General features: G+C 45.4%; 1 non-coding gene across 1 annotated transcript; it reads left to right on the top strand.

Annotated features, from left to right (window-relative positions):
* The first annotated feature begins 893 nt into the window (after positions 1-893).
* Positions 894-1,012, top strand: LOC138371805 (5S ribosomal RNA). Its single transcript, XR_011230563.1, has one exon. It is a non-coding gene; the product is annotated as a 5S ribosomal RNA (ribosomal RNA).
* Positions 1,013-9,745: the final 8,733 nt, after the last annotated feature.

Below are 9,745 nucleotides of genomic sequence, written 5' to 3' on the forward strand. Positions count from 1 at the left end.
GTATAAACTTATTCCTCTCAATGTTTGCTGACGACGCCAAAATTATGAGAAGGATTAAGACAGAGGACGACTGCTTGAGGCTTCAAGAAGATCTAGACAAACTAAAGGTAAGGTCGAACAAATGGTTGTTAGAGTTTAACCCAAGCAAATGTAATGCAATGAAGATAGGTGTAGGGAGCAGGAGGCCAGTTACAAGGTATCATTTGGGAGATGAAATTCTACATGAGTCAGAGAGAGAGAAAGACCTGGGGGGTTGATATCACGCCAGACCTGTCCCCTGAAGCCCATATCAAGAGGAAAACATCAGCAGCATATGCCAGGTTGGCTAACATAAGAACGGCATTTAGACACATGTGCAACGAATCATTCAGAACTTTGTATACCACCTATGTCAGACCGATCCTGGAGTATGCAGCCCCAGCATGGAGTCCATATCTAGTCAAGCATAAGACCAAACTGGAAAAAGTTCAAAGGTTTGCCACCAGACTAGTACCCGGGCTGAGAGGTAAGAGCTACGAGGAAAGACTACCGGAATTAAACCTCAGGTTGCTAGAAGACAGAAGAGTTAGGGGGGATATAATCACCACGTACAAGATTCTCAGAGGAATTGAGAGGGTAGATAAAGACGGGCTTTTTAACGCACGGGGCACACGCATTAGGGGACACAGGTGGAAACTGAGTGCCCAAATGAGCCACAGAGATATTAGAAGGATTTTTTTTAGTGTCAGAGTAGTTGACAAATGGAATGTATTAGGCAGTGATGTGGTGGAGGCTGACTCCATACACAGTATATTGGGACCACATTAGCCGCCTTCCATATTTCTGGTAGGTCTCCCGTCTCCAGTGACCTACTATACACTATGGAAAGTGCCAACGGCCATACCACAATGAGAGCCAACGGCCATACCACGTTGAGAACACCGCTTCTCGTCCGATCAGCGAAGTTAAGCAACGTTGGGTTGGGTTAGTACTTGGATGGGTGACCGCCTGGGAACACAAAATGCTGTTGGCAATAATGTTATGGAATGCATTAGGAAGTGATGTGGTGGAGGCTGACTCCATACACAGTTTCAAGTATAGATATGATAGAGCCCAATAGGCTCAGGAACCTGTACACCTGTTGATTGATAGTTGAGAGGCGGGACCAAAGAGCCAGAGCTCAACCCCCGCAAGCACAACTAGGTGAGTACAACTAGGTGAGTACAGTTTCATATTTAGATATGATAGAGCCCAATAGGCTCAGGAACCTGTACACCAGTTGATTAGCAGTTGAGAGGCGGGACCAAATAGCCAGAGCTCAACCCCCGCAAGAACAAATAGGTGAGTACACACACATACTGGAGCTTCGTAGCCTGGTGGATAGCGCGCAGGACTCGTAATTCTGTGGCGCGGGTTCGATTCCCGCACGAGACAAAAATAAATGGGCAAAGTTTCTTTCACACTGAATGCCCCTGTTACCTAGCAGTAAATAGGTACCTGGGAGTTAGTCAGCTGACACGGGGTGCTTCCTGGGGTGTGTGTGTGTGTGTGTGGTGTGGAAAAAAAAGTAATTAGTAAACAGTTGATTGACAGTTGAGAGGCGCGCCGAAGGAGCAAAGCTCAACCCCCGCAAACACAACTAGGTGAATACTAGATGAATACACACACACACACACACACACACACACACACACACACACACACACACACACACACACACACACACACACACACACATACACACACACACACACACACACACATACACACACACATACACACACACACACACACTCACACACAAGAAGCAGCCTGTAACAGCTGTCTAGCTCCCAGGTACCTATTTAATTCTAGGTAACGGGACATCAGGGTTAAAGAAACTCTGCCCATTTGTCCGGGTGAGGAGGATCGAACCCCGGTCCTTAGGGCCACGAGTCTAGAGAGCTGTCCACTCGGCCACCCAGACCCAGATGCAAAATATACACATGTGTATATACACACATGTGTATATACACACATGTGTATATACACACATGTGTATATACACACATGTGTATATACACACATGTGTATATACACACATGTATATACACATTTAACACAAGTGGAACACGCACAAGGGGACACAGGTGGAAACTGAGTGCCCAAATGAGCCGCAGAGATATTAGAAAGAACTTTTTTAGTGTCAGAGTGGTTGACAAATGGAATGCATTAGGAAGTGATGTGGTGGAGGCTGACTCCATACACAGTTTCCAGTGTAGATATGATAGAGCCCAATAGGCTCAGGAATCTGTACACCTGTTGATTGACGGTTGAGAGGCGGGACCAAAGAGCCAGGGCTCAACCCCCGCAAACACAACTAGGTGAGTACATGTGTATATACATACTTAATATACATATACAGAATACATTCACAATTGTCATACACAAAACATTGTATATAGACAATATACATATACACATTTGTGTGTGTGTGGGGGGGGGGGAAGTTGGGAATGCATGTGTTGTGTTTGTGTGTGTATATTTTGTTTGTACCTTCAGGATCAAGCTGTTAGGTCTTGGACCCAACCTTCCTAACCATCGTCTAATGCTTTCTGCTCGACCGTGAGGACCTTCGTGCATGTGTTTTTACATGCAAGTGTGTTTGTGTTTGTGAATGCATTTATGTTTGTGTGTAAGTGCACACCTATTTGTACTCACCTAATGGTGCTAGCGAGGATTGAGCTCTGGGTCTTTGGTCCAGCCCCTCAACTGTCAATCAACTGGTGTACAGGGTCCTGAGCCTAATGGGCTCTATATTATCTACACTTGATACTGTGTATGGAGTCAGCCTCCACCACATCACTGCCTAATGCATTTCATTTGTCAACCACTATGACACTAAAAAGTTCTTTCTAATATCTCTGTGGTTCATTTGGGCAATCAATTTCCACCTGTGTCCCCTAGTGTGTGTGCCCATTAGGTTAAATAGCCTGTCCTTATCTACATGCAGGCGATGAGTCACAATAACGTGGCAAAAGTATGTTGGCCAGACCACACACTAGAAGGTGAAGGGATGACGACGTTTCGGTCCGTCCTGGACCATTCTCAATCGACTTGAGAATGGTCCAATACGGACCGAAACGTCCTTATCTATAATATCAATTCATTTGAGAATCTTGTATATTGTGATCATGTAACCCTAACTCTTCTGTTTTCCAGCGATGTGAGGTTTAACTTCCTTAGTCTCTCATCGTACCTCATACTTCTCAGCTCGGGTACTAGTATGGTAGCAAACCTTTGAACCTTCTCCAGTTTGGTCTAATCCTTGACTAGATATGGGCTCCATGCTGGGGCTGCATACTCCAGGATTGGCCTGACATATGTGGTATACAAAGTTCTGAAAGATTCCTTACACAAGTTTCTGAATGCCGTTCTTATGTTAGCCAACCTGGCATATGCCGCTGATGTTATCCTCTTGAAATGGGCTTCAGGGGACAGGTCTGGCGTGATGTCAACCCCCAGGTCTTTTTCTCTCTCTGACTCTTGAAGAATTTCATCTCCCAGATGATACCTAGAATCAGGCCTCCTGCTCCCTAAACCTGTCTTCATTACATTACATTTGCTTGGGTTAAACTCCAACAAACACTTGTTCAACCATTCCTTCAGTTTGATTAGGTCATCTTGAAGTCTCAAGCAGTCGTCCTCTGTCTTAATCATTCTCATAATTTTGGCGTCGTCAGCAAACATTGAGAAGAACGAGTCAATACCCTCTGGGAGATCATTTACGTATATCAGAAACAGGATAGTTCCGAGTACAGAGCCCTGTTGGACTCCACTGGTGACTTCACGCCAATCTGAGGTCTCTCCCCTCACGGTGAGGGGTGAGACCCTCACCCCTCACAGGGATGGGTGAGGATCATACAGGGCGACGAGTCGTATCTCATATTCTCTTTCACTCCTGCAGATGGTACCTCGCCCTTCATTAAAGAGAGCGGGTGATAGGCCTCACCTCCACACACACACACTCACACACGTGTGTGTGAGTGTGTGTGTGTGTGCTCACCTAGTTGTGCTTGCGGGGGTTGAGCTCTGGCTCTTTGGTCCCGCCTCTCAACCGTCAATCAACAGGTGTACAGGTTCCTGAGCCTATTGGGCTCTATCATATCTACACGTGAAACTGTGTATGGAGTCAGCCTCTACCACATTACTTCCTAATGCATTCCATGTGTGTGTGTGCGTGTGTGTGTGTACTCACCTATATGTACTCACCTATATGTGCTTGCAGGATCGAGCATTGACTCTTGGATCCCGCCTTTCTAGCTATCGGTTGTTTACAGCAATGACTCCTGTCCCATTTCCCTATCATACCTAGTTTTAAAAGTATGAATAGTATTTGCTTCCACAACCTGTTCCCCAAGTGCATTCCATTTTTCTACTACTCTCACGCTAAAAGAAAACTTCCTAACATCTCTGTGACTCATCTGAGTTTCCAGTTTCCACCCATGTCCCCTCGTTCTGTTATTATTACGTGTGAACATTTCATCTATTTCCACTTTGTCAATTCCCCTGAGTATTTTATATGTCCCTATCATATCTCCTCTCTCCCTTCTTTTCTCTAGTGTCGTAAGGTTCAGTTCCTTCAGCCGCTCTTCATATCCCATCCCTCGTAGCTCTGGGACAAGCCTCGTCGCAAACCTCTGAACCTTCTCCAGTTTCTTTATGTGTTTCTTCAGGTGGGGGCTCCATGATGGCGCGGCATACTCTAAGACGGGTCTCACGTAGGCAGTGTAAAGCGCCCTAAAAGCTTCCTCATTTAGGTTTCTGAATGAAGTTCTAATTTTCGCCAGTGTAGAGTACGCTGCTGTCGTTATCCTATTTATATGTGCCTCAGGAGTTAGATTAGGTGTCACATCCACTCCCAGGTCTCTTTCTCGAATCGTTACAGGTAGGCTGTTCCCCTTCATTGTGTACTGTCCCTTTGGTCTCCTGTCACCTGATCCCATTTCCATAACTTTACATTTACTGGTGTTAAACTCCAGTAGCCATTTCCCTGACCATCTCTGCAGCCTGTTTAAGTCCTCTTGGAGGATCCTACAATCCTCGTCTGTCACAACTCTTCTCATTAATTTTGCGTCATCTGCAAACATTGACATGTATGATTCCACTCCTGTAAACATATCATTTACGTAAATTAGAAAGAGGATTGGTCCCAGCACCGATCCTTGAGGTACTCCACTTGTTACTGTTCGCCAGTCCGACTTTTCGCCCCTTACCATTACCCTCTGGCTCCTTCCTGTTAGGTAGTTCTTCACCCATACTAGGGCCTTTCCGCTTACTCCTGCCTGCCTCTCAAGTTTGTATAGCAGTCTCATGTGCGGTACCGTATCAAAGGCCTTTTGGCAGTCAAGAAATATGCAGTCTGCCCAGCCTTCTCTGTCCTGCCTTATCCTTGTTACTTTATCATAGAATTCTAAAAGGTTTGTTAGGCATGATTTCCCTGTCCAGAACCCATGTTGGTGCTTGTTTACAAACCCAATGCTGTGTGTGTGTGTGTGTGTGTGTGTGTGTGTGTGTGTGTGCGTGTGTGTGTGTGTGTGTGCGTGTGTACTCACCTAGTTGTACTTACCTTGTTGTGCTTGCGAGGGTTGAGCTCTGGCTCTTTGGTCCCGCCTCTCAACTGTCAATCAACTAATGTACATATTCTTGAGCCTACTGGTCTCTGGCATATCTACATTTGAAACTGTGTATGAAGTCAGCCACTACCTCATCATTTCCTAGTGCGTTCCATTTATTAACTACTCTGACACTGAAAACGTTCTTTCTAATGTCTCTGTGGCTCATTTGGGTATTCAGCTTCCACCTGTGTCCTCTTGTGCGTGTACCACCCGTGTTAATGTACAATCCATTTTTGTCTACCCTGTCAATTCCTCTGAGAATTTTGTATGTGGTGGTCATGTATCCCCTAGCTCTTCTGTCTTCCAGCGACGTGAGGTGCAGTTCACATAGTCTGTCCTCATAACTCATGCCTCTTCGTTCTGGGACTAGCCTAGTGGCATACCTCTTTTCCAGCTTCGTTTGGTGCTTGACTTGATATGGGCTCCATGCTGGGGCTGCATACTCCAGGATTGGCCTTACATATGTGGTATACAAGGTTCTGAAGGATTCCTTACACAGGTTTCTGATAGTACTTCTGATGTTAGCCAGCCTCGCATAGGCCGCTGATGTTAATCTTTTGATGTGGGCTTCAGGAGACAGGTTTGGCGTGATATCAACTTCTAGACCTTTCTCTCTATCCGTTTCGTTAAGGTCTTCATCTCCCATTCGGTATCCAGTGACTGGCCTTCTAGTTCCTCCTCGTAGTTTCATTTCCTTACATTTACTTGGGTTGAACTTTAGTAGCCATTTGTCGGACCATTTCACCAGTTTGTCTAGGTCATCTTGTAGCCTCATACTATCCTCCTCTGTCTTGATCCTCCTCATAATTTTTGCATCATCAGCAAACATCGCGAGGAACGAGTCAATTCCTTCTTGGAGATCATTTACGTATATCAGAAACAGTATAGGTCCAAGTGCTGATCCCTGTAGGATTCCACTGGTGACTCCTCTCCAATCCGAGACCTCACCTCACTCCGTGACTCGCTGTGTCCTGTTTCTTAGGTACTCTCTTATCCTGTGGAGTACCCCCCTTTCACTCCTGCCTGCATCTCCAGTTTGTGCACTAGTCTCTTATGTGGTACTGTGCCAAAAGCTTTCTGCAGTCCAGGAATATGCAGTCTGCCCAGCCCTCTCTGTCTTGCCTGATTTTTGTTGCCTGGTCATAGAACTCAGTTAATCCTGTTGGGCATGATTTTCCATCTCTGAACCCATGCTGACGTTGTGTTACAAAGTTCTTCCGCTCCAGATGTTCCTCCAGCTTTTTTCGCACAAACTTTTCCATCATCTTGCATAGAATGCAAGCTAGGGAAACTGGCCTGTTGTTCAGTACCTCCTGCCTATCACCCTACTTGTATAATGGGACTACATTGGCCGTCTTCCAAGTTTTTTTGCAGTTCATCTGTTACCAGTGACTTGTTGTACACCATGGAGAGTGGTAGGCAAAGAGCTTCTGCTCCTTCCTTTAGAATCCATGGTGAGATTCCATCCGGGCCTATGGCCTTTGTCACGTCCAAATCCAGCAGATGCTTCCTCACCTCCCCAATGGTAATACCAACTCCTCTAGTGGTGTCTGGTATGATTTTCCCTCTCTTATCTCTGGGACGTCTCCTTGCTCTGAGGTGAAGACTTCCTGGAATTTCTTATTGAGTTCCCTCATATATATGTGTGTGTGTGTGTGTGTGTGTGTGTGTGTGTGTGTGTGTGTGTGTGTGTGTGTGTGTGTATGTGTGTGCTTACCTAATTGTGCTTGCGGGGGTTGAGCTCTGGCTCTTTGGTCCCGCCTCGTGTGTGTGTGTACTTACCTAATTGTACTTACCTAATTGTGCTTGCGGGGGTTGAGCTCTGGCTCTTTGGTCCCGCCTCTCAACCGTCAATCAACTGGTGTACAGATTCCTGTACATTCCTGTATGTAAGATGTGTGTGTGTGTGTGTGTGTGTGTGTGTGTATGTGTGTGTGTGTGTGTGTGTGTGTGTGTGTGTGTGTGTGTGTGTGTGTGTGTGTGTGTGTGTGTGTGTGTGTGTGTGTGTGTGTGTGTGTGTGTGTGTGTGTGTATGTGTGTGTGTGTGTGTGTGTGTGTGTGTGTGTGTGTGTGTGTGTGTGTGTGTGTGTGTGTGTGTGTGTGTGTGTGTGTGTGTGTGTGTGTGTGTGTGTGTGTGTGTGTGTGTGTGTGAACTCACCTAATTGTGCTTGCGGGGGTTGAACTCTGGCTCTTTAGTCCCGCCTCTCAACTGTCAATCAACTGATGTACAGATTCCTGAGCCTACTTGGCTCTATCACATCTACATTTGAAACTGTGTATGGAGTTAGCCTCCACCACATCACTGCCTAATGCATTCCATCAGGTAACTACTTGGCACTAAAAAAGTTCTTTCTAACGTCTCTGTGGCTCATTTGGGTTCTTAGTCTCCACCTGCATCCTCTTGTGCTTGTACCACCCGTGTTTAAAAGTTTATCCTTATCTACCCGGTCAATTTCTCTCAGAATTTTGTAGGCAGTGATCTTGTCGCCCCTTACTCTTTTGTCTTCCAGTAGGTGCATTTCATGCAGCCTTTCCTCGTAACTCATGCCTCTTAGTTCTGGGAGTAACCTAGTGACATACACCTCTGAACTTTTTCCAGCTTCGTCTTGTGCTTGACAAGATTCGGGCTCTATGCAGGGGCTGCATACTCCAGGATTGGTCTTACGTATGTTCTGAATGTTTCCTTACACAGGTTCTTAAAGGTAGTTTTGATGTTAGGTCAGCCTTGCATATGCCGCAGATGTTATTATTTTTATTTGGGGTTCAGGAGATAAGTTTGGAGTGATATCAACTCCTAGATCTTTCTCTTTGTCCGTTTCATGAAGTACTTCATCTCCTATTCTGTATCTTGTATTTGGCCTCCTGTTTCCACCGCCTAGTTTCATTACTTTACATTTAATCGGGTTGAACTTTAGCAGTCATTTGCTGGACCATTCATTCAGTCTATCTAGGTCATATTGAAGTCTCCTACTATCATCATCTGTTTTAATCCTCCTCGTAATTTTTGCACCATCAGCAAACAATGAGAGGAACGATTTTATCCCCTCTGGAAGATCATTTATATATATCAGAAACAGTATAGGTTCAAGGACTGAACCCTGCGGGACTCCACTGGTGACGTTTCGCTAGTCTGAGACCTTGACCCTCACAGTGACTCTCTGTCTTCTGTTGCTTGGGTACTCCCTTATCCAATTTAGTACCTTCCCTTTCACTCCAGCCTCTTTTTCACCAGCCTCTTGTGTGGTACTGTGCCAAAGGCTTTCTGACAATCTAAGAGTATACAGTCTGCCCACCCCTCTCTTTCTTGCCTGATTTTTGTTGCCTGGTCGTAGAATTCAATTAATCCTGTGAGGCAGGATTTACCATCCCTGAACCCATGTTGATGCTGTGTTACAAAGTTATTTTGCTCCATATGTTCAACTAACGTTTTTTGCACAATCTTCTCCATCAGCTTACATGGTATACAAGTTAGGGATACTGGCCTGTAGTTCAGTGCCTCCTGCCTATCCCCCTTCATATATATCAGGACTACATTAGCCGCTTTCCAAATTCATGGCAGTTCCCCTGTTGCCAGTGATTCGTTATTCCCTATTGAGAGTGGTAGGCACAGTGCTTCTGCTCCTTCCTTGTGTATCCAAGGGGAGATTCCATCTGGGCCTATAGCCTTTATTACGTCCAACTCTAGTAAAAGCTTCCTTACTTCCCCACTGGTAATCTCAAACTCTTCTAGTGGATCCTGGTTAACTGTTCCCTCTCATATATTTGGAGCTTCTCCTTGCTCTAAAGTGAAGACCTCTTGGAATATCTTATTCAGTTCCTCGCACACTTCCTTGTCGTTTGTTGTGAATTCGTCTGCCCCTAACCTTAATTATTTTCATTACCTATTCCTTTACTGTTGCTTTTCTCCTTACGTGACCGTGCAGCAATTTTAGTTGAGTCTTTGCCTTGCTTGCGATGTCATTTTCGTATTGCCTTTTTGCCTCTCTTCTCAACCTGACATATTCATTCCTGGCACTCTGGTATCTTTCTCTGCTCTCAATTGTCCTGTTATTTCTATAGTTTCTCCATGCCCTTTTACTCTGCTGCTGAGCTAGCCTACATTTCTGATT

Source organism: Procambarus clarkii, chromosome 36 (genome assembly GCF_040958095.1).
Source record: "Procambarus clarkii isolate CNS0578487 chromosome 36, FALCON_Pclarkii_2.0, whole genome shotgun sequence".
In the NCBI taxonomy this organism is placed as follows: domain Eukaryota; kingdom Metazoa; phylum Arthropoda; class Malacostraca; order Decapoda; family Cambaridae; genus Procambarus; species Procambarus clarkii.